The following is a 24,816-nucleotide window of genomic DNA, read 5'->3' on the forward strand; positions in this document are numbered from 1 at the left end:
AACGTGATCAGTGCGCGTACCCGCCGCCCGTCCTCGTGCAACGACCGAAAACGCGCCCAAATGAGTAGCCCGGCCCAAGCCCCGCCCCGCCGAGCCGAGCCGGAGCGTGCCATCAACTGACGGTTGGTGATGCCCGGCGGTGGCGTGCGCTCGCACTCTCGCGCTCAGTTTCAGGCGGCCTCGGCTTGCGCGTGCTCCCGCCGAATGGGCGGTGGCGCGCTCTCGCGATGCTTGGCCGCCGCTCCCGCGAGCCGGAGGGTACGACGGAGCCGCAGGATGGAGATCGTGATGATCGGTCACGTTACCCCGGAGCCTGAGACACTGCCCCTGCCAGGTAAGGAACACGGGGGAGGAGAAACCATTAATGAACCCGACCGGGGATACCAGCACTGGGTGGAGGCACTGCACCTTCAGGGTATGGAGCAGGGGCATGATTTGTCATTGGACAGATGGAGCAGGGGCACGGTCTGTCCTGGGGCAGATGGAGCAGGGGCACGGTCTGTCGTGGGGCTGATGGAGCAGGGGCACGGTCTGTCGTGGGGCTGATGGAGCAGGGGCACGGTCTGTCGTGGGGCTGATGGAGCAGGGGCACGGTCTGTCATTGGGCAGATGGAGCAGGGGCATGGTCTGTCATTGGGCAGATGGAGCAGGGGCATGGTCTGTCCTGGGGCAGATGGAGTAGGGGCAGGGTCTGTCCTGGGGCAGATGGAGTAGGGGCAGGGTCTGTCCTGGGGCAGATGGAGCAGGGGCATGGTCTGTCCTGGTGCGGATAGAGCTGGGGCACGGTTTGTCCTGGAGCCGATGGAGAAAGAACACAGTCTTTTCTGGGGCAGATGGAGCAGGGTCACGGTCTGTCATTGGGCAGATGGAGCAGGGGCATGGTCTGTCCTGGTGCGGATAGAGCTGGGGCACGGTTTGTCCTGGAGCCGATGGAGAAAGAACACAGTCTTTTCTGGGGCAGATGGAGCAGGGTCACGGTCTGTCATTGGGCAGATGGAGCTGGGGTACAGTCTGTCGTGGGGTAAATGGAGCAGGGGAATGGTCTGTCTGGGGGCAGATGGAGCAGAAGCAATGTCATTTATTGTATCTGTTGCTCCCGATGCGGTCTCAACATTGGGGAGACTGGACGTCTCCTCACAGAGCACTTCAGGGAACATCTCCGGGACACCCACATCAATCAACCCCCCAACCCAGTGGCCCAACATTTCAACTCCCCCTCCCACTCTGCCGAGGTAAATGGAGCAGGGGCACGGTCTATCTGGGGACAGAAGGAGCAGGAACATGGTCAGTCGTGGAGTAAATAGAGCAAGGGCATGTTCTGGTCTGGGGCAGATCGAGCAGGGGCATGGTCTGTCATTGGGCAGATGGAATATAGGCAGGGAATAGAGAAGGTTGAGCAGTTAAGGTTGTACCTGACCTTAAGTTCACCTGGACGATCTCTGACATCTCCCTCCCCTTCCTGGACCTCTCCATCGCCATTAATGACGACCGACTTGACACTGACATTTTTTACAAACCCAACAACTCCCACAGCTACCTGGATTACACCTCTTCCCATCCTATCTCCTGCAAAATGTCATCCTGTATTCCCAGTTCCTCTGCCTCCGCCGTATCTGCTCCCAGGAGGACCAGTTCCACCACAGACCATCAGATGGCCTCCTTTTATAGACGTCGCAATTTCCCTTCCCACGTGGTTGAAGATGCCCTCCAGTGCATCTCATCCACATCCCGCACCTCCGCCCTCAAACCCCACCCCTCCAACCGTAACAAGGACAGAACTCCTCGGCCCTCACTTTCCACCCTACCAACCTTCGCATTAAATGTATCATCCGCCGACATTTCTGCCACTTCCAAACGGACCCCACCACCAGGGATATATTTCTCTCCCCACCCCTTTCCGCAAAGACCGTTCCCTCCATGATTACCTGGTCAGGGCCACGCCCCCCTACAACCCACTCTCCCGTCCTGGCACCTTGCCCTGCCACAGCAGGAATCGCAAAACCTGCGGCCACACCTCTTCCCTCATCACCATCCAATGCTCCAAAGGAGCCTTCCACATCCAAAGTTTTACCTGCACATCCACCAATGTCATTTATTGTATCTGTTGCTCCTGATGCGGTCTCCTCAACATTGGGGAGACTGGACGTCTCCTCACAGAGCATTTCAGGGAACATCTCCGGGACACCCGCACCAATCAACCCCGCCACCCCGTGCCCCAACATTTCAACTCCCCCTCCCACTCTGCCGAGTACGTGCAGGTCCTGGGCCTCCTCCACCACCACTCCCTCACCACCTGCCACCTGGAGGAAGAACGCCTAATCTTCAGCCTTGGAGCACTTCAACCCTAAGGCATCATTGTGGACTTCACCAGTTTCCTCATTTCCCCACCTTCCAACTTTCCAGCTTAGCACTGTCCTCACGACCTATCCTACCTGCCAATCTCCCTTCTCACCTATCTGATCTACCCTCCCCATTAACCTATCACCTCCATCCCCATCCCCATTCACCTATTGTACTCTTTGCTACCTTCTCCCCAGCACAACCCCCCAATTATCTCTCCACCCTGCAGGTCCTCTGACTCTTTTCCTGTTAAGAGCTTTTGTCCAAAACGTAGATTTTCCTGCTTCCCAGATTCTGCCTGACCTGCTGTGCTTTTCCAGCACCGCTCTGATCTAAACTCTGGTTTCCAGTTTCTGCAGTCCTTACTTTTGCCTATGGGACAAATGAAGCAAGAACACGGTCTGTCCGGGGGCCGATGGAGCAGGGGCACGGTCTGTCCTGGTGGGGCCGATGGAGCAGGGGCACGGTCTGTCCTGGTGGGGCCGATGGAGCAGGGGCACGGTCTGTCCTGGTGGGGCCGATGGAGCAGGGGCACGGTCTGTCCTGGTGGGGCCGATGGAGCAGGGGCACGGTCTGTCCTGGTGGGGCCGATGGAGCAGGGGCACGGTCTGTCCTGGTGGGGCCGATGGAGCAGGGGCACGGTCTGTCCTGGTGGGGCCGATGGAGCAGGGGCACGGTCTGTCCTGGTGGGGCCGATGGAGCAGGGGCACGGTCTGTCCTGGTGGGGCCGATGGAGCAGGGGCACGGTCTGTCCTGGTGGGGCCGATGGAGCAGGGGCACGGTCTGTCCTGGTGGGGCCGATGGAGCAGGGGCACGGTCTGTCCTGGTGGGGCCGATGGAGCAGGGACACGGTCTGTCCTGGTGGGGCCGATGGAGCAGGGGCACGGTCTGTGCAGGACGGGATGTGGGTGGTCTATTGGAGCATTGGTGTTGGTGTAAATGGAACTGATGCATGCAGTGGGGAAATATCTCGACATTGTGAATTTTTGATATCTGTAAGTTTACATGGGAAAGCTCGTATGGAAGCAATGTTTGGCCAAGTTGGTACGTAAGACAGAGTGCAAAGTTGGTGTCTATCTAGGATAATTTCATCATTGGGGTGATGAAAGATCTAGTATGTGGGGGAAGAGAAGCATACATTCCTCTAATGGGTCCTGTCTGGGGATTTGCAATGAACTAGATATAGGTTTCCTCTTGGAAAGCTTTGACTTAAATGGCTGTGTACCTGACATAATGAAAAGAATCAATACATATTGAGGAGAAGATTCCAAATGATGGAATCTGTTTATTATTTAAAGGATTTGCAATCAGGAATAGGCCAGAGATGGTACCTTCTTGGATGAGTCTGTTTTAAGGTTTTGGTTGGCATGGATAAGGAGGACTGATGAGCCCAAATGTCAGCTCAAGTTATGTACCGAACTATGTTGAGTGTGTTTCTAACTAGGCAACCTAGCAGATCCCCAGGTTCAGTTTTCTTATTGCTCTGAATGCTTCAATCCAGTTTGTATTCTTGTCTGTGTAGTTGAATCTTTGGTACGAGCCGAGGGGTTGCTTCTTACCATTGAATTGAACATTGTATGTTATATGAGTATCCCAAATTGTACTGAGTTCTTTGTTTTCAAATCCACCTGCGGACAAATATTTAAATCACTGTAAATGGAATAGCATATGATTTTTGTTTGCACTATTTGTGGTATGTGACGAATGGTCGAATGAATGCAGATGAACAAGATCAATATCTGGAGAGATGTAAGAAATCCTTTGGCAAAACTTAGGAAGGAAACATTGGTAGCAGTCTTTTAAAGACTAATGTAATAGTCTGTGTAATTATTCTCCTTTTCCTCTTTTCTGTGCATACTGAAAGATTGGGAAAAAATTACAAACTTTTGAATCAGACAAGGACCATAGAGTCTTTGTCTGAAAATTCCAGGCCAAAACATCTTCAGCTGCTACATTGGTTTCCCTCGATGATAAGTTCAGAAGTGGGGATGTGCAATCATCGGCAATGTATATACCGCTTGCGGCTCCTCGGGAACTGAGGCAGTCCATGTACAAATGCAGTGAGATCTGGACAATATCGAAGCTCGAGCTGACAAGTGTCAAGTAACATTTATGCCGCATAAATGCCAGGCTAAGACCATCTCCGGGAAGAGAATTTAACCACTGTCTCTTGATATTCAGTGGCGTTATGATAATTGAATATTCCACTATCAATATTCTGTGGGTTACTATTGACCAGAAACTCAGTTGGACAAGGCATGTAAATACTTTAGCTACAACAGTAGGTCAGAGGCTAGGAAGAGTGTAATGAGTAACTTGCTTCTTGATTCCCCAAAGCCTGTCCATCATCAAAGCACAGTTCAGGAATGATGCGTGGATGGTTGCAGCTCCAACAACACTCAAGAAACTTGACACCATCCAAGACAAAACAGTCGGCTTGATTGGTACCATATCCACAAGCATCCACTCCATCCAGAGCTGACGTTCAGCAAGCACTGATGCTTCTTTCTACAAGATGCATTGTAGGAATTTGATAACTATCCTCAGACAGCAGCTTCCAGGCCCACAACCACCTCCACCTAGAAGGAAAAGGACCGCAAATATATGGGAACACCACTGTCTGCAAGTTCCCTTCAAGCTATTTGCCATCCTGACTTTGAAATATTTTCCTGTTCTTTCAATGCACTGGGTCACAATCCTGGAATTCCCTGCCTAAAGGCATTGGGTTACCTACAGCAAATAGACTGCAGCAGTTAAGACAACAGCTTACCACCACCTTCTCAGGTGCAATTGGGAGTAATCAATAAATGCTGGCCAGCCAGTGACACCCACGTCCCACAAATGACTAAAACAACCTGACTGGGCAGGGGTGAGGGATTGCTGGAGAAGATTTGTTTGATAAAAAAAGAAATATGTACTGAAGAAATGCTTGCATATACATATGTGGGAATTTTGATCTGGTGCGTATTAGTCTGTTTTTGGTGCTACTGAGAAACAAAACTTTGAATATCGTTAGATCATCTCTCGCTTCACTTGTTTCCATTGGGATTACCACAATGCTGGTTGATTACCCTTCTCCATCATCTTCTGTCAGCCACCTGTTCCTCAGCAGTCCACTGCTTTTGAGGCTCTTGTGACTATGACTTTCCATCTGGCCTTGGGCCATATTCTTGGCAGTCTCATCTCCAATACTCATCGTGCCATATTTCCTTTTTCTCCATACCATTTCAATCTTCACTCAATTGCTTTCTTCAATGCTCTGTCAATCTTCACTGACCCCATGATGTGCTGGGTCTGATTTTCTCTTTTCTAATTACTCCACAAATCCATCTCTGTCCTGTTGTACTACTTCCTGATGTTTTCCAAGTTTCATATGCTTTTTGTGCAATCTAATCAAAACTATTTAGGTTGCTGCAAGAAAAACAAATTTAATACAATGTTTGAGTAACATTTGTATTTATGCACTGTGATGAAACAGATTTTTGCCATCTGAAAGAATTGAGTTTGAATTTGCAGAAAGAATTCCTGTTTTTGGAAAGTGGTGAATTTATTGATGCAAGAAAAATAGTTCAAGGTTTCAAAGAGGAATGGTTTAAATCCCAGATGTAGATACTCAAACCAGCTTGTGCCATGTACAAACTGCCTCGGGCAACTGACTGTGTGGAGTTTCCACATTCTCCCAGTGTCTGTGTGGGTTTCCTGAGTGCTCTGGTTCCTTCCCACATTCCAAAGATGTGCAGGTTAGGTGAATTGGTCGCTAAATTGCCCATAGTGTTCAGGCATATGTAGGTTAGGTGCATTAGTCAGGGGTAAATATAGGATAATAGAGTAGGGAATAGGGTCTGGGTGGGTTACTCTTCAGAGGGTCATTGTGGACTTGTTGGGCCGAAGGACCTGTTTCCACACTGTAGAGATTCTATGATTCAATGATTCTTCTATGAACAATGTTATAGAAAATCGTGCAATATAAATAATGGGGCCTATGGGAAAAATGGGCTTGGGGCAAAACACCAAAAATATCAGTAAAAATCGAAAACAAATAGGAGCCTAACACGATCGATAGTACAGTCTAAATAAATCTTTAAATCATATATTTTAATGAAATAATACAGTAATTTTAACACATTAAATCACTGGCTACGGCAGTGTACCTTTCATGAAGCTCTTCACCAGAAAGCACACGAGCCAACTGACCACGTGATGCTGATGTGGAAGTCCAGTCCTCCTGAAGATTCTCCTTGGTTTGAAATAAAATTTGTTCTAAACGTAGACTACAATTCCCAGTTTCAAGCTAAATTTCAAGGCTTGCCGAGCTGATTACGTTCCTGTTTTTAACTGAACACACTGAATTTGCATTTTGAAGACAGAGGACCCTGAGGCTGGGTTTTGCTGTGCAGCTAGTGCTGGGGATAGAATTGTGTAACAGTGAATGGGAGTTCGCTTTAATAATAAAAAGTCCGTAATTCACAAATTGTGTTACCACAAAATTGTGTTTTGTAAATGTGTGTTATAGGAGAGCTACCTGTAGTTTAAAATTGTTGCCATTATGCATTTTTCAATGTTATTACTTCAAACCAGCTTTCAGTTCAAAGGATAAAGTTAGCAATGAAAACAACTTGTTCCATTTGATATTGTTACTTCATGCAGTGTAAATTCAAATGAGAATTGAGACTGCTGTTTCGGTGAGAAGCTACAGGTTGGTGACTTAGCAAGGGAATGAATAGATTGCGTAAAACATTTTGAATTTAAAAGAAAATAGTCTCATGAATTGATTTCAGTAAATATTGAATCTATGCAAATCAAAATTACAGTTGATTTGCAGGCTGGACTTTTAATGTTATTTTCAGAAAAATGTATTGTTGACTTTGAAAGTTTTAAAGTGCCTAATTTAGTGTAATTGGTGAATTTAGGACTTTAGGTGCATGCTTTGTTAATTAGGTAACAGGTTTTGAAATACCAGTTAAGTAAGCAGAATCATTTTTGAAATTACTGAAACAAATAGCAATGATTAGTCATTAAGGAAAGTTGAATTTAGTTTTTGAACAATTTGAACTTTTGCTTAAGATTTGGCTTCACCTTTAGATTTTCATGTAGTTTTACACTTTTGTCATCAATACTGGATTTTTAAGTTCATTTACTGAAAAATAAATTGGTTATTGCATTGTGCAATCTAGTTATTGGAGTATTTTACAGTAAGGTTTTATAATATGGCTCATTGGAAAAAAAGTTTATTTAAAAATCATTTCTTGTGTTGATGAAAAATATCCATAACTCTTTCCTGATAACTTGACAAGTTTATGAAACATATAACTGAGCTACAGATGTTGTACTGGAAATTTGTATGTTTTATATCAGAGCATGCACATGAGATTAATGCAAGTTAATGTAAGGCATCTTTCATAGAAACATGTAACGTAGGAGTAGGCCACTCAGCCCTTCGATCATGGCTGATTTTTCAACTCAACAGTTAATTCCTGTATTTCCTCCATAGTCTTTTGATCTCTTTAACACTTAAGTGGAATATTCAACTCCTCCTTGAAATCATGTTTTGCCTCAACTGCTTTCAGTAATAGTGAGTTCCACTGGCTGGGTAAAGAAATTTATTCTCATCTCAGCCCTAAATGGTATACCCCATTATTCTTAGACTGTGATCCCTGGTTTCTGACTCCTCTGCTATTGGGAACATCTTTCCTGCATCAACCCTGTCTAGTTCTGTTGGAATTGTACTGGTTTCTATGAGATTTCCTACACCCCCCCCCTCCCCCCACAACTTATTCTTCTGAACTCCAGAATGTAAACCTAACTGATTCCAATTCTCTTCGTATGTTGGTCCTGCCATCCCAGGAATAAGTCTGATAAACCTTTGCTATAATCCTTTTATAGAAAGAAAGTCCTTCCTCAGATGAGGCCAAAATTGCATACAACATCAAAATGTGGTCTCTCAAGGGTCCTGGTTAATTGCAACAAGACATGCCTGCTCATATATTGTTTCCGGTAATCCAGAACGCAGGGTTCATTTCCTAGTAACATGGACTAGCTCAGTGGTGACCTTGTAATGACTTTTTGATTATTATAAAAACCGATTCAGCTCAGTGATGTCCTTTAGGGAAGGAAATCTGTCATCCTTACCTGGTCTGGCTTACATTCTAACTGTCTTCTGAGACAATAAGGATTGACACTAAATTCTGACCTAGCAAGCAATGAACGAATAATAATAAAAAAAATCAAACTGTCTAATGGAATATTGACTTTTTCTAACGAGAGGAATTGAATACAAGGGACTGTAGAGGTCATGTTTAAATCCTGCCTCAGATCACACCAACAGTATAGCAAGCAGTTCTGATTATAACAGCCTGCAATGAATATATTGTTCTTGAGAGTGCAGAGTAGATTCACTAGAAACAAGTTCCGGTTGCCGCACTTGGCTTTTAGTCTGTTTATATTGTTTCCTGTTTCTGACATCGTGTGTCTGTCTTGTTAGCTTTCATTTACCACCCCTCTTCTGAGTCTTTATTATGTCTGCTTTACTCTGCCTCACATCCAGACTCTGCTGGCCTGCACTCCTCCTAATCCCTTACCATCCTGTTGCTGCCTCCTGTTCACTGACCTTCTTTATGCCCTCACTATCGTGTTTATTGCACCTTGACTGAGCCCTGGTTGCTTCTGATTTCTGATCGATTCTTCTGAGCACATGCTTGGCCTGAGTGATGACTGGTTCGGAGTTGGGAGTGTCTGGTAAAATGAGTGTCAGCAAACAAGATTCACAACAATGGTGTGGAAGTGGAAGGAATCATGTGTGTACTGACAGGTGGATAGGGTGCATGTGGGCATGTGTAAATGATCTAGTGCAGCAACAGTGGAAAGGACAGCTTTACTGGAAGGATACCTGGATTCCAAACAATACATGAATAATGAAACAAACAGTACCAGTTAATAAAAAAAATCCCATAAAATCTGATTAGATGATTAGGTGTTCTGGTTTGTTCTTAAAGGGTAAACTCTTCTTCGAATAGTGCAACATTTACTGGAGATGGCAGTAGTTAGAGAATTACAGCAATCTTCACTCTTGAAATCGAAACAAAATTCTAGAAATACTTGGGCCAGGCATTGTTTGTGGAGTGAGAAGCCCAGTTCATGTTTTAGGTTAATGAACATCCATCAGAGGTTCCTTTTTTGTTCCTGAGTTGGGAAGCCAACTTACATTGCGTGAAATTAGTTAAGTGCAAATAACCGATGGGGGTAAATAGCTATCAGTAAAAGAGGGAATAAGATGAAACAGCAATTATTACCATTGATGTAGAAAGGAGAAGCAGTGCTTAGTACTCCAATTCATTTGAAGAACCGATTCTTGTACTCTAATCGTGTAGTTATGAAGCGGCAGAGTAGAATTGTCTTACTGTTCCAACAGTACTGTATGGTGTGAGGCTGGCAGGAGGTAAATAATGAATTGAGCAATGAAAAGTGTACATACCAGGATTTGAAGATTTACACATAGAGTAAAGTAGCAGAGGAATTTCTCCTGTCATTGCAGCATGCTTGAAGCAGCTATGGCTTCATTAAAACATGCCTACTGTAATAAAATAAAGTTTGTTCCCATGAATATGCTAGCTTCTTGTTCTTGAAATTTTGCAGGATTTAAGTTTGAATTGTCACTTGCAGACATATTTTAAACCACAATATTTTAAAAGATTATTACCTTTATTTAACAGAAAGTTTGCTGTGTATAACTAGTAATTAGTCTGAAAAATAATCTTTGTAATTTGCTATCTGTAAGATTGAGTATAAACGGTGAATTTGAGAGAGAATGTGTGATCCTGAGGTGAAGCATTAGAGGGAAAAAAAACCTTCTTTTGCGTTGATTTTATTTAGAGGGAAGAGGAGGATTCCATTCATAATTTTTTTGTTTCTCTAGAGTGAAGCTTCTGTCAGGTCATTCTTATTTCCAGGCTTAGATGTCTTTAACAAATCTGGGATCACTGAAAGTATAAAAGTATTAGTTACAAGTGCCTGGAAACACAATTCACTGTTTTATCCCTGTCTCATTCTTTCTTTGCTGAGAACCCTATCTTATGTTTTGTTGATTATGGACCTGGTTACAATTACAGTAGAACAATCATTGTGCTTTTCTGGTTCTGCACCAAAATGCTGATTGACAAAGCCAGGAGACCAAAACCAGTTTTTTGCTATTTGTATTTACCTTTTCCTTTTCTTGGAAAATAAATACTCTTAATATTTTCTGCTGTTTCTAATGATTTTCTTAAAAATTCCTAATTCAAATTTATCCGAAACAAAATCATGTTTTCTGTTCGCTTTGTATCATGCAGCAAACAAAAGGGACTTCAATGCTTGTAGAACATGGAGTAAAACGAAAAGGAGATTTGCACCATTTTGCTGCTTGTCATCTTCATAATCCTCTGCCTTAATTATTTGATACAATTCAACAAAATGGGAACTATTGATCAAGATAAGCAGCAATCTGCATTTTGGTTAGAAGCTCCATAAATCATTGTTACTCCTATTTGTAAGTTTTGTTGATCCATTTTTCCTGATTTAGGTTGTCATAGAGTCATAGAGATGTACAGCATGGAAACAGACTCTTCAGTCCAACCCATCCATGCCGACCAGATATCCCTACCCAATCTAGTCCCACCTGCCAGCACCCAGCCCATATCCCTCCAAACCCTTCCTATTCATATACCCATCCAAATGCCTCTTAAATGTTGCAATTGTACCAGCCTCCTTTGATGGGCTTGTGAAAATATATTCAGTAACCTATTAGCTTTGTTTAGAGGACATGTGACTTGTCTACTGATTTTCATTCTACTTGCCAAGAAACTAACTCCAGCTGCTCAAAGTGTAGACCAGAAATTTTAACTAACAATCTTGGCCTCTGATGTGGCTGATTGTTGCAAAAATCTGTGCAAAATGTATTTGTCATTGATGTTTAATCCTTTAGATTCGATTTCCAATTATTTTAAAACTTTTGAATATTAAGAATCCTGAATTTTCAAAGTGAAGTAGTGCAAATGCTGGAAATCCGAAATGAAAGCAGAAAATACTTGAAATATTCAGAATTTCAGGAATTATCTGGAGAGAATCATAGTTAACATTTTCAGGTTGAAGATCATATTTTAATGAAGGGTGATTAACCAGAGACATTAGCTTTTTCTCTTTCCACAGATGATGTCAGGTTTGTTGAGTAATTCCAAAACTTTTTGTAGTTTTAATTTTCAAATCAGGCAAAGGCCATGAATTCAATTTTTTTTTGTCAAAATAGTAGTGACTTCTCTGGATATTCCTTGGCCAGACAGTAGTAGTTAGAACATATTATTTCCAGACAGTGAAGTGAAAAGTTTGAACTATACATCATGTGATATGAGTTTGACAGGAAACATCCCATGCCCTTTTTTGCTGATTTTGTTAGCATCATGTTCCATCTACGTATAGTATTAACTGAAGTTTTTAAGAATATCTCACATAGAGGAGACATTACACCACTGTTAAAAGTTGTAAAGCGTTAGGAGGTAGTGTCTTGAAGCATGGTGTGGAATCTGGGCTCTGAAATTGGGGGTGGCGAGCTCACCAGAGGAATGGGAGGATATTTGGGAGAACGTAAGGAAAATTTCAATTTGCAGTAGGTGCAGACTATGCAATTGAAGGTACTCCATAGATTTATTTGGCACTGGAGCAGCTTGCAAAAGTTAAGACAGGAGCATCTCCAGTGTGTCCCAAATGTAAAATAGATATTGGTACTCTTATTCATTTCTTGAGCCACAAGCTTTATAGGTATTGGGTCGCTATATTGAGTGTTTTGAAAGGGGTCTTGGGATCCGAGGTCAAGGTAGATCCGGTGTCCCACCTCTTGGGTTTGCCGAATCTCCCCTCTTTGGACAGAAATTAGGGAAGGGTGGGATGGTGCACCAGAAAATGGAATTTTTTTAATAGGATGTGGCACAGACCTATTGGCTATATTGGTTAGGGCCTTTGTGTAGGAGCGCTGTGTCTGGTGCCCAGGGGCCCCTGGGAGGAAGAATTCTTAACAAATATGGATATGCCAACTGATGCTCCCGGTGATGGGGAGCTTTGATGGGATTGCACTGAGTGCTGTAACTTAACGTAATTTAATTTAATTTGCCTTGGTTTAACTCAGTTTAATTTAGTTTGTTTTTGTTTTGATTTAGTTATTTATTGAATTGTAGTTTGTGTAGAGTTTCCTTTCTCCTAGATTGTTTGTGGAATAGAGAAGTAGTTTATTTACGGTTATGGTTGTTATATTGCAAGGTTGTTCTATTATTTTGCTGTAATTTTATATTTTTGTAAAAAAATCAAAATCATCTTCTCAAAAAATATTTTAAAAATGTTGTAAAGCACATTGTGAAAGAAGGGGGGTGGTGTCATGCTTTCTTTTCAAGCAGGTGTTTCCCTGTTAAAACCATATTTTAATCTGCAAACAGCAATTAAACTTGTTGTTTCAAGTATTTTTTGCTTGAAGTCATTAAATGTTGTGTCTTCATACTTCTCTAATTTAGCATTATGGCCTGATGGTATAAAATATTGTTATCATAAGATAGTGTAACTCCATGTTAGGAATATGGAGCAAACAATGTTAAAATGTTTCTGTACCTACTTGAGTGTATGATAATGAAGTGATATCAAGACAGCTATCATAATGAAAGAGAAAAGAAAGAACTTTGCAAGAGCATCAAATGTGACATAATTTTAATTTTTGTTATGCTTATGATTGAGTTAGGAAAGATAACCAGTACCTAGGAGAGCTCCCTGTACACATGATTGATCTGTAGACCTGAGTAAGGAAATAGGGATATCGCTTCATCTGAAGGATCTAGTCATTTCGGATCTAATCTGTTATTAAATTGTTTGGTGAAAAATCAATGGCCATAATCCAAAATTTATTAGATGGTGGGTGGTTGGGAGCTGAAATGTTCTGCCTGAAAATTGTGGTGTGACAGATTAATTAATTCTGCATGAATGAATTGTTAAATTGTTTGTTTGAAGAAAAATATGCAGGTCTATGAGGGAAGGTGAGGGAATGGAACCAGGTGTGTTACTGCTGCAGAGTATTGTCATGAACACAATACAGTGAATGGCTTCTGTGCTATTACCATCAAACAATTCTATGGACACAGGAGTCGGGTGAAAGAACAAAGAGAAGGTTGTAAAATTGTGGAAACAGGAAAAATTAAACAATAAGAGATGGTGGTACAAGGGCAAAGGAAATGCTAATGGGATATCTTTTTAAAATTTCTTCATTCATGGGTGAGTGTGTTGCTGGCCTAGCCAGCATTTATTACCCATTCTTAATTGCCTAGTGGATAGTTCAGGGTCAACCACATTGCAGTGGGTCTGGAGTCACAAGTAGGCCAAACTGGTATGGATGGCAGTTTCCTTCCCTAAAGGACATTAAAGAACTATAATCCAATAATCAACATTGGATTATATGGTCATTGTTAGACTCTTAATTTTTATTGAATTCAGATTCCACCATCTGCTATGGCAGCATTTGAACCTGGGATCCCCAGAACATTGCCTAGGTTGTTGGATTAACATTCCAGCGGTAATAGCACTAGGCTATTGCCTGCCCCTTCCCATAGAAAGGAAACACAAGCCATAAAGTCCATAAAATAAAGGAAAACTCATAATCTTGTTGCTTGTGGAAGAAATTTTAAATTTAGGATGGAAGTGTTACTTCACTGTGGTTGAGTGTTTTATAAAAGGACATTTCCAGGAAAAAGGGTTGAATCCATCTGTTTGTTGTTTATGATGAACAGAAGGGATTTGGGTGATACTAAATGGTGGTTTCTACTGATTGGGGAATTAATAAAAAGTAGATTTGGAATTATTAAGGGAAAAATGACTGGGGAAGTTAAATACTTTCAGGTTTAGAAAGAAAAAGTTTTTTCCACAATTGGCTATTCAGGCAGAGACTGTAAGTTTAATTTGATTTTTTTTCAGTGATCAAAAATAGAGGCTGATATTGGGTAAATTGTATGTGATTTAGAACATGCTCAGTTGAAGAGTTAGCACTGATATGGGCAATAACACAGCAAATATCTTTTGTGTTATTATTCTAGAATGTGAGAAGTTGACTTCAAAGAGTTATAATGGATATAATGTATAAAGATATAGTGGGCAGCAAAGAAGGGGGATCTATTTGTAAGCTGTTGAGACATACGAGGTCAAGATGCTCTAAATGTTGGAGGTACAAAGCTACCATTCATCAGAGTAAGAAGAGTGTTTTCTTTATGACAAGGTAGGTGATTATAGAGATATAAAAAGGCTTTGTGGTGATTTCAATCAGCCGAATATAAAATTTATGAATGGTGCAATTGACTTGCATGGTAATGTATCCCCTTTTGCTTAGGGAGTCTTGAGTTGTGGCAATGTGCACTTTTTATATGCAATTGTAGCCTGGAACTATGGATAGGGATTGTAGTAATTCTAACATTCTGTTCATCACATAGTCATACAGCACGAAAACTGACCCATCGGTCCAACCAGTCCATGCTAAACTAGTCCCACCTGCTTGCACTTGCCCCATTTCCCTCCATGGCTGACAGGAATCCCTCTTGCATTCGACCTGCCACTGGCAGTTGTTGAAATGCTTTGTGGATTATTAATCTGTTTGGCCACATTTTGAGTGAACCTTCCTTTGTCATCAAGTGCTGGAGTGAGACGCAAATCCTAAGCTTCTGGCTTTGAAGCAGGCATGCCACCCACTCACCACAAGACTGCCCAAATTTACATAGTGCAGGCTATTCAAAATAACTCATGACTGTCTCTTTATCAAGAGATGTAAGGTTTTGTTTATGTGTATGTTCATAGTTTTTGCAATTGTTTTGAAGCCAAACACCATAGCATAATGCAATATCAACACTCTATTGTTTGCCCATTCAGTCACCATGCAAATCGCTACCTGATTTGAACTCTGGCTTTTCATTAGAACAGAAATGTACACTGCACTTATTTTTTGGCGTATTATTCTCAGTATTGTTGCATTGATCATATTAAAGTGCCTCTCTTTTACTTTTAAACTAGACATTTGTAACTGACTTTTAGCCTCTGGATATACCTGTCATGGACCCCTTTGTTGTAAAAATGAAAAGTAATTTGTGTCAGAAGCAAATATTTCCTGCCGAGACTGAACTGGGGAAAAAATGAGGGATTTTTAGCATACAACCCTGTGACACGTGTAAGTTTTCCATAGCAGTTAATAGGGTCTGAGTTCACTCGTGAATTTAAAATTCTTGTAAGAAATGTAAGTTCAGGCAGAGTCCATGTTGAATATTTATTGATTAGAAAGACTGTAAAAATGACTATTTTTGTAGAAGGCTGTAAAATAGCAGAATGTGTTACATTATCATTTGACAGTGTAGCAGATTCCATTTTTGGGTATGAAATAAATTGTAACTCTTCAGATTTTCAGCAGTTGTAATACTTCTAGATTCTGTTAAAAAATTATACTAATTCTTAGACTACTTTCTATTTAACTTGGCATGGTTAAAATTATCTGGAGCCTTCAAGCATGCCTTCTTTTTCTTGTTCAAATTAAGCAATCAACATTCTTAAACTTTCTCTGGTTCTACTTTATATTTTAAAAAAGGTTAGCCCTTCCAGCATTTTCTGTTTCTCATGAAATTATACATGACCAGAAGTTTAGCAATATGAGAGAGTGAGAGTGTGCATGTGGAAGCATTATCAATCTCTGCTCTTTGTAGTCATTCATAGAATGTGTTATTAAATTAGAATTAAAGAGACTCAAATTTCGGTCACCTTTGATCTGTTCAAATATAGAAATCTGTCATAATTTTATATCTAATTCAAGATCCAAATTCTGGGCTTTGAATTTACAAAATCTGTATGCACTTCACATAGTGAAAATTTGCGAAGGTCTTGTCTAGTCACAAATAAATGTTCTAAGACATTTTACCCCCTCCCATTTCAATTAAAACTTTTTAATTGTTGTATTGTTTATGTATTTTGCTGAAGCTTACATCATAGTAGTATTATTGAACTGATTAAAAAAAGTTATGGACAGAGAGTAGTTTGACACTGTTTGAATTTGGTGAGCTAGGAACTTTTGCATAAAGAGTGAGCTGAAACAGAGATCCAGACACAAGCAGTAGGTGGCTGAGAGATGAAGCCTAGAAGCATCCATTGCATAATTGTTGAACGTTAATCTTTTGCTCTGTAGTACTGTAAGCAGTAGCTTAAACAAACTGGAGATTACTGCTTGTAAGGGGTGTATAGTATTAGTATTTATTTGTAAAATATACTAATAACAATATGCTTTATTAATAGTACAAGGCTCAATTAATTAATACATTGATGGACTGCTCTAACCTCAGAGATGCACATCTTGTGCTACTGGGGTCTTTTTTTTCTCTCAAGGGCTCCTGTTGAGATGATCTCATGAGCTATTTTTGATTTTCAGGGGCTTTGTAATTTTCACTAACTCACTTATTAGATAATGCAGTCTCCTCCCCTCGGTCTGTATCCTCCTCCATCCCCTCTGTCTGTGGCTTGTTCGTAACTCCCCAAACCTCCTTCCAGAAGCTTTCTTCTCTGCTAAAGGTTGTCGCATGCGAGCATGCGCATGCACAATCCCCAACATTTGCATCCCATCCTGAGATACAGGCGAGGAGCCAGCAGTCATGGTCCACATTGGTATGAACAAATGAAGTGGGCATGCAAGTATCAGTATTACAACATTTAGGGAACAGTGATCATTATATTTTAATTTTGTTGGGCTAATTATAGAAAAGGATGGGGGACAATTCAGCATAAGAATATGAACTGGAGGGGAGCCAACTTTCATGGGGTAGGAACAGACCTGGGCCAAATAAATACAGAGTCAAAGGTTGGCAGTGTTATACCTATCTAGTTTATGGTCTGTATATAACCTAAAGCTCTGGGAATTAAAGTTTAACCATAAGGAATGGGATAAATGTAACATAAGTACCTGCAACTCTATTACACCTGAAAGCTTGGGGTCATGCCCGAAACATCGATTCTCCTGCTCCTTGGATGCTGCTTGACCTGCACTTTTCCAGCAACACATTTTCAGCTCTGATCTCCAGCATCTGCAGTCCTCACTTTCTCCTAGTCGAATTGTTTTGTCAGGATAACTGGAAAAGTGTATAATTAAAATGCTGGATTTTAACGATTGCTTGAAAACCTATAATAAATGGCATTTCAGAAGGTTGCCCATGTTTATTTATTAGTATCAGAATAGAAAAGATGGATTTGCAAAAACCATAGCGGGTTCGAGACTGGATTAGTACCCGGAGAAGTGTCTGCGAAGCTTGCTATAATGGCAGCTCAGTGTGTTTGAGGTACATTCGGTTAAAAACATTCATTAAACTCCAAAGGTATGTTAAGACAGCATGGAAGAGGCTCTGATATCATGGAGTTGGGTAGAGCTTATGAAGTTTCTCTGCTTTTGAGTTATCTGGATAGGATTTTGCTGGTAGATGTTTGTTGAAGTTTGGTATTGAGAGATAATGAAACGGAAAGACATATCTCCAGGCAGCATGTATGCTGCTGTAATAGACTCCAGATAGGGCTCAGCAAAGTGGGTGTGCTAGGGCAGGTTGGAGTATTAGGTCAGGTTGGAGAGGTTGTTGGGTTTGGGAGGGTAGGTGAAGTGAATTACTTGATGTGTGTCAGGAGAAATGTTAGCCTTCATTGCGTGAGGAATTGAATATTAAAATAAGGATTTCATTCTTCAGTATTACACAACATTGGTGAGACCACATTGCTCAAACTATGCCCAGTTTTGGTCTCCTTATTTAAGGAAGGATGCCATTGAATTGGAGGTGGTTCAGAGGAATCTTACTAGATTGATAGCTGGAATAAGCAGGTTGGAAAGATTGGCCAGACAGGATTTGAATATTTTGATATGAAAGTAGATAAATTATTGTTAGGCAAGGGAATCAAAAAGATTTGCAACACAGATAGATCAGCCATGATCTTAGTGTATGGCAGAGTAGGCTTGAAGGACCAAATGTCCTACTTCTAATTATAATTTGTATTTTTTGCATGAAAAAGGAGGGATAGGACTGCTTCAGTCTACAAAGAGGGATGACGTATGTTGGCAGAGCGTGTGGCTGAGGTATCAAATGAATGCTTTACATTAGTCAGTTTAGTCACAAAGATAATCTGCCCAGAAAATGATGAAAAAGGGAGTAATTTGCATGTCAGAAGGGTTCAAACTTGATAGGAAGTATTGGATAGTCTATACTTAAAGTTGACAAGTCATTGAAAGTTGAGAGCAGGGTAAATAAAACCTACAGTTTCCTAGGCTTTACAAAGGGTGTTAGGAATACAAGAGCAAGGAGCTTAAACTGAACTTTTTGGGGCACTAGTTCAGAGTCAGCTGGAGTGAATCATCTACTTCTGGGTGTCTCACTTGAGGGAGGATGTGAAGACACAAGTGGGAGTGCAGAAAAGATTTGTGAGGATGGCTCCAGAGATGAGAAGCTTCAGTGGTGACAATAGGTTGGAGAAGTTCCGGGTTCGATTCCACCCTCTGGCTGTGTGGAGTTTGCACATTCTCGCTGTGTTTGTGTGGGCTTCCTCCCATAGTCTGAAGATATTCAGGTTAGGTGGGTTAGCTATAGGAAATGCAGGGTTATGGCGATTAGGGTAGCGGTTGTATCTGGGTGGGATGCTCTTCAGATTGTTGTTGTGGACTTGATGGACAGAATGGCCTCCTTCCACATTGCAGGGTTTCTGTGATTCAAAGTTAGAGCAGTTTCCCTTGAGTAAAGAAATTGGAAAGGAGATTTGTTAAAATTTTCAAAATCACAAGGGCTCTGGACAGAATAGATGGAGAGAAACTGTTCCCGCTTGCGAAAAAATTGAGAATGAGAGGGCACAGATTTAATTAAGGTTATAAGCTTGATTGCTGAGCTGGAAGGTTTGTTCTCAGATGTTCCATCACCATGCTTGCTAACATCATCAGTGAGCCTCCATTGAAGGGCTGGTGTACTGTCCTTCATTCTATTTGTGTGTCTTGATTTGTTGTGGTTGGTGGCATCACTTCTGGTTCTTTCTCTGAGAGGTTGGAAAATGGGGTCCAAATTGATGTTTGTTAATGCTGTTCCGGTTTGAATGCCAAGCCTCTAGGAATTCCCATGTGTCTTTGTTTAGCCTGTCCCAGGATGGATGTGTTGTCTGTGTGTAAGGATACTAGAGATAGTTGATCTTGTCTTTTGGTCGCTAGTTTCCTGCCATTCTGTCCGATGTAATGTTTGTTGCAGTCCTTGCAGGGTATTTTGTATATGATGTTCGTTCTACTGGTTGCTGGTACTTTAGATTCATCAAGCATTGTTTGTGTTGGTACGTTTGTGGGCTAACATGATGCCACAGGGTTGGAGTAGTCTGGTCATCATCTCAGAGATGTCTTTAATACATGGTAGTGTGGCTAGAGTCTAGATGTGTTATGTCGTCTTGTTTAGATTTGTAGTGTAAAATTTGGTGGACTACTTATCCGGTGCTCATTGTTCTTGAATACATTGTATAGGTGTTTTTCTTCAGCATTTCATAGTTCCTGGGTGCTGCAGTGTGTTGTGGCTCATTTAAATAATGCCCTAATGCAGCTCTGTTTGCGGGTGTTCAGTTGATTACTCCTGTAATTGAGTATCTGGTCTGTGTGCGAAGCTTTCCTGTGGATGCTGGTCTGTAGCTCTCCATTGGCTTTTCGTTCTACTGTGACATTTAGGAAGGGAGTCTATTGTTGTTCTCCTTTCTTTGGTGACCTTTATACCAGTAAGGATGGTGTTTGGGGGTTTCTTCTAATTTGTTGTGTTTCATAATGATAAAGGTGTCATCCATATAGTGGATCCAAAGCTGATGCTGGATCGTGGGGAGGGCTGTTTTGCATTATTGTTTCTGCCAAGATTCCTGACGTTGGTGATCCCATTGGTTTGTTTGTAGGTCATGTTGTTTTGAAGGTGAAGTAATCTGCCCCCTTTGCATCATGGTAGCCCACAAACCTGCAACACATTGAAACAACTCTAGATGAATCTAAAGGACCCTGTAGCAACCAGCAGAATGAATGTCATATACAAAATACCCTGCAAGGACCTCAACACACATTACATCAGGCAGACTGGCAGGAAACTAGCCACCAGGATACACTAGCACCAACTAGCCACCAAAAGATACAACCAACTGTCACTTGTATCCTAATACATAAACAATGAGGGACAGCAGTTCAACTGGGACAATACATCCATCCTGGGGATAGAGACAAAGACATGCTTGGGAATTCCTAGAGGCCCAGCATTTAAACTAGGTCTTCTTCAACAAACATCGATTTGGACTCCATGTACCAACCCCTCAGAAAAAACCGAAAGTGATATCACTCAACACAACAGACCAAGACACACACATAGAAAGTAGGACAGTACAACAGCACTTCACCGGAGACTCACTGATGATGTTACTTAGCATGGTGACGACACGTCTGAGAACAAACCTTCAGCTCAGCAAGCAAACTTAACCTGAACCACAACCTGAGCAACAAATCTTCTGAAAAATCGCACACAGGTTAATGTAATCAGTAAAAGAAGCGGAATTGGGAAAACGTTTCTCATGCTGGCAGCGGTGAAGCGCTCAGTGTGTGGTGCAAGAAGGTTCAGTTGAAATTAGACTGCATATTTCAAAAGAAGAAAATGCAGGATTATGGGGGGGAAGATGAAGATTGTGCCTATACCATAGTGCCAATGATCTAAATTGTTTTTAAGGTCATTTCTGGTATTGTCTGTGTGCTTGTAAAATTCCGATCCTTCCTTTTCCTCCTGCTGTCGCTGTTTAGCTGGCCTTCCACTCCACTGGCTGTAACTGATGACCTATGTTGAATCATTCCTTTCCTGCTGCTATAAATGACAGCTTGGCATTATCCTCCTTGCTGCTGTAGATGATGGCTGGCTTGCTTCCATCACGAGTTTTCTGATCTGATTCAGGAGCCCAGTTTTTTGTTGCAGATTTCGCCAGCATTGTGGACTGCTTTATTCCTTTCCTGCAGTACTCTGCATCAATGGTAAGCAAAAGAAGAGAAAATAGAAAAGAAAAAACACTTGAAAAAGTGATAAGGAGAAGAAATACATTGAACCAAGATGGGGAATTGATGGTGTTGATATATATAAAGGAGTTTGTTTCTTATTTTGTAAATTTTTGGTGGGGTGAGTTGAAAAAGTGGCTTGATTTTACTGGGTTCTTTTAACTGGCGGTTGTAGATCCCTCTTTTTCTTGCATTTTTGCTTGATGAAAAGCAAGTTTATGTAATTTCCTGCCTCATCAAAAATTTTGATAATTTGATTTAAATCCCGAACCTCCTTTCTGACCTTGTTGCAGTAAAGGATTGCTAGCCTCCCATATCACATTTTTATGTTCACAGAAAGCATGAGTGCAGTGTCTGAAGCAGATGAAAAATTAAGAAAGGGGAAAGAGAGCTATGATATAGAAGTACAGGGGAAACTTGCGAAGAAGCTGAGTAGGAACCCAAAAAGGTGTGGGTAGGAATGGGGAAGGGAAATGCAAAGAACTAGCAGTCCCACATGTGAATTAAAGAAAACCATATGCAATAATGGGCAAATATGTTTTATCCTGGCGGTAAGATTTTTATATGCTGAAATACAGCTCAGCCAAATTTCAAACATAAATGCAAGATATAGAAATGTTATATAAGTTTAAACGAGGTAATTGGTGTGAGATGTTCATGAGTGAGTGGTGCTTCTGCTTCACCAGTCTGAATTATTTGGAAACATGCCAGATGTGTTTTCTTATGCTTAGGCAGAACTTGTATTCAAGAAGCAAACTTTTGGTGATGGTCATATTGCTTTTGAGGTAGCTTGTTCTTTGGAAGAATTGGCAATCTGATGGTTCAGTCATTTGCCATAGGCTTGAATAAGCACTTTTAAAGAGGGGTAGAAATGAAGTGACTAACTGGCAATGTTCTTTAGCATTCCACAGCAGTATGGAGATTAAGTAATTTGTCCTTAGTGTTCAAACACATTAGAGATTGCATAAAATGTGATGCCATTGCTGTAACTGCTGCTGGAAATGGCTACCATCTGTCTTATTGAAAAAATGTGGCACTGGAAAAAGTACAGCAGGTCAGGCAGCATCCGAGGAGTAAGAGATGTTTTGGGCATAAGCCTTTCATGGGGGCTGAGAGATAAATAGGGTGGGGCATGGGGGAAGGTCAGTGGGATAGCGATAGGTGGATGCAGATAGGAGGTTATTGTGATGTGTCAGTGGGGAGGATGGAGCAGATAGGTGGGAAGAAAAATGGACAGGCAGGTCAGGTCAAGGGGGCAGTGCCAAGTTGGTGGTTGGATCTGAGATGAGGTGGGGGTGGGGAGATTTGGAAACCGTTGAAGTCCATGTTGATGTTGTGTTGTCTCCTCACCTTATCCCAGTTCCAACTCTCCCACTCAGCACTGCTCTCTTGACCTAACCTACCTGTCCATCTTCCTTTCCACCAATCTGCTCAATTTGATACAATTCTTAACTTTCTTATTTAGCCTTAGCTCATGCAGATTTCTCAAAGTCTTGCGTTGTCACTAGGATTAATCTTTCCTGAAAATGATTAAATGTCTCGTTAAAAGTTTGTCACTGCAACTCTACTGTCCTATCTTTTAACTTAGTTTTTCAGTTCACTTCAGCCAGCTCTGCCTTCATACCCTGATAGTTACTTTTACTTAATTTTGAGACATCAGTCTTTGGTGCACATGCATTCACTTCAAACTGATATGCAATTCCATGTCGAGATCATTATCTCCTGATCGCTCTTGTCTCATTGTGCAATATAAGTTCTGGAATAATTGACTGCCTATTTGGCTGTAAGAAATCCTGAGTACAGTTTATGTTGTCATTTTCCAGATTACTTTTGTCAATCTGTCACTTGATGAGTAGATCACTAGTAATCAAAGCTCACTACTCCATTAGTTGTCACAAATGTATAAATGGTCAATTGAATCACCAGAATAGTTAATTTGCCTATCTTCTCGGACAAAATGTAAAGATCATATCTTTTTATTTTTCTGCATTTTGATTGTGAACTGAAATGAGAAAAGGACTGTTATAAAATCCACGGGTTATGGAAAGCATTGCTGCACTTAAGAACAGGTTAGTGACGTTCATTGTCACGACTTTTATATTGCTGCTTGTGGAGGAAGGTTAGTTACAAATGAGCTCCTGCCAGAGAATGTGTGTAAGTGAGACTTGGTTGGCAATAGGTACCTAATTGGTCTGTGAAATGGTGATTAGTAGTTGATAAGAGGGCTATATGATTGGCTTCTCGGTAGCTGAACAATTTGTGGATTTAAGCAGAAGCCTTCAGAGTTCTGAAAGGTGAGGTGATGTCTTTCAAGGAAAACAAGTCTGAAAAAAGCTAGTTTGTCCTCCCTCACAAGTTGCTGTGGTTTTTAACCAGTAGCTGAGACTTTACACATTGTGAAGTAATCACTCTGTGCATCCTGCAACCAGTTGGTACCTGGAGAAGAGAGCTTAATGGACAGCAATTCCTGGCAAGCAAAACATGCACAGCCTATGGATAGCAAACATGGCAGCAACGCTTTCTTTTCTATCTGTAGGGGGATTTTATAAGAGGTTAGAGTTTTAACTAGTAGAGTTATAGGCCAGTAGTTCATTGTTTACTCGTATCTAAGATCTATTATTTGTAATAAATAGTAATTCTTGTTACGTACAGAGTTGTCCATGCTTTCTGTCAACCTACATCGAAAAAGGCGGATGCATTGGGAAATTTTGCAAACTTTGATAAAATTTTTAACTTTGGTTATGACTCTGGAAATCAAGTGAAGCTTGATTTCCAGTCCACTATCCCTGTGGGCTGTGACAAAAAGAAATTCACATCAAGTTTTGTTAATAAACAAAGGAAAAATCTTATTTTAAAAACAAACTTGTGTTTTAACAAGTAGAAAAATCAGTTATTGACTGTAGTTATGCAAAGAAACAGGATCCCTTTAAATCCAAACACACACATTCATTCACAAATAAAACAGTTGATACAGCCAGCTCTGCAGAAATATCATGGGTGGAAAACATAGTCTAAAAGGAGTATTTATAAAAAAAAAAGTTGTTGCATACCTGTTCCCTTAAAGAGATGAAATGCCAATTTTAAATGTTGCATCAAAAGGCTGACAAGGCATAAAGCAGAAATAAAGTACGTTCGTTCACTTATTAATTCATTATGTGGGATTTATGCAATTTGTCATTTCAGTTTTCAAACTATTCCAGCAGCTTGATTCTTGAGGAAAGTTTCAGCGACTCTGATTTCTGCATGTATTATTACATTGACCTCTGTTTAGTCTTTGCTCTTGGCTAACTGCAATGTGAAAAAAACTTGGAATTTTTTTTCTGTAACTGTTTCAGTTCCTTAACCTTACTCAGATTTTCAGATGTTAGGTCAAGTTCTAAATTTCACTT

General features: G+C 41.2%; 1 long non-coding RNA gene across 1 annotated transcript in view; it reads left to right on the forward strand.

The window, feature by feature from the left end:
• Window positions 1–256: 256 nt before the first annotated feature.
• LOC132824183 (uncharacterized) overlaps window positions 257–24,816 on the forward strand; it is a 75,860-nt gene continuing 51,300 nt past the window's right edge. The window contains exon 1 of the long non-coding RNA XR_009645644.1: window positions 257–334. This is a non-coding gene — a long non-coding RNA (uncharacterized LOC132824183). The remainder of the gene's footprint in view (window positions 335–24,816) is intronic.

This window comes from Hemiscyllium ocellatum, chromosome 18 (genome assembly GCF_020745735.1).
Source record: "Hemiscyllium ocellatum isolate sHemOce1 chromosome 18, sHemOce1.pat.X.cur, whole genome shotgun sequence".
NCBI classification, from domain to species: domain Eukaryota; kingdom Metazoa; phylum Chordata; class Chondrichthyes; order Orectolobiformes; family Hemiscylliidae; genus Hemiscyllium; species Hemiscyllium ocellatum.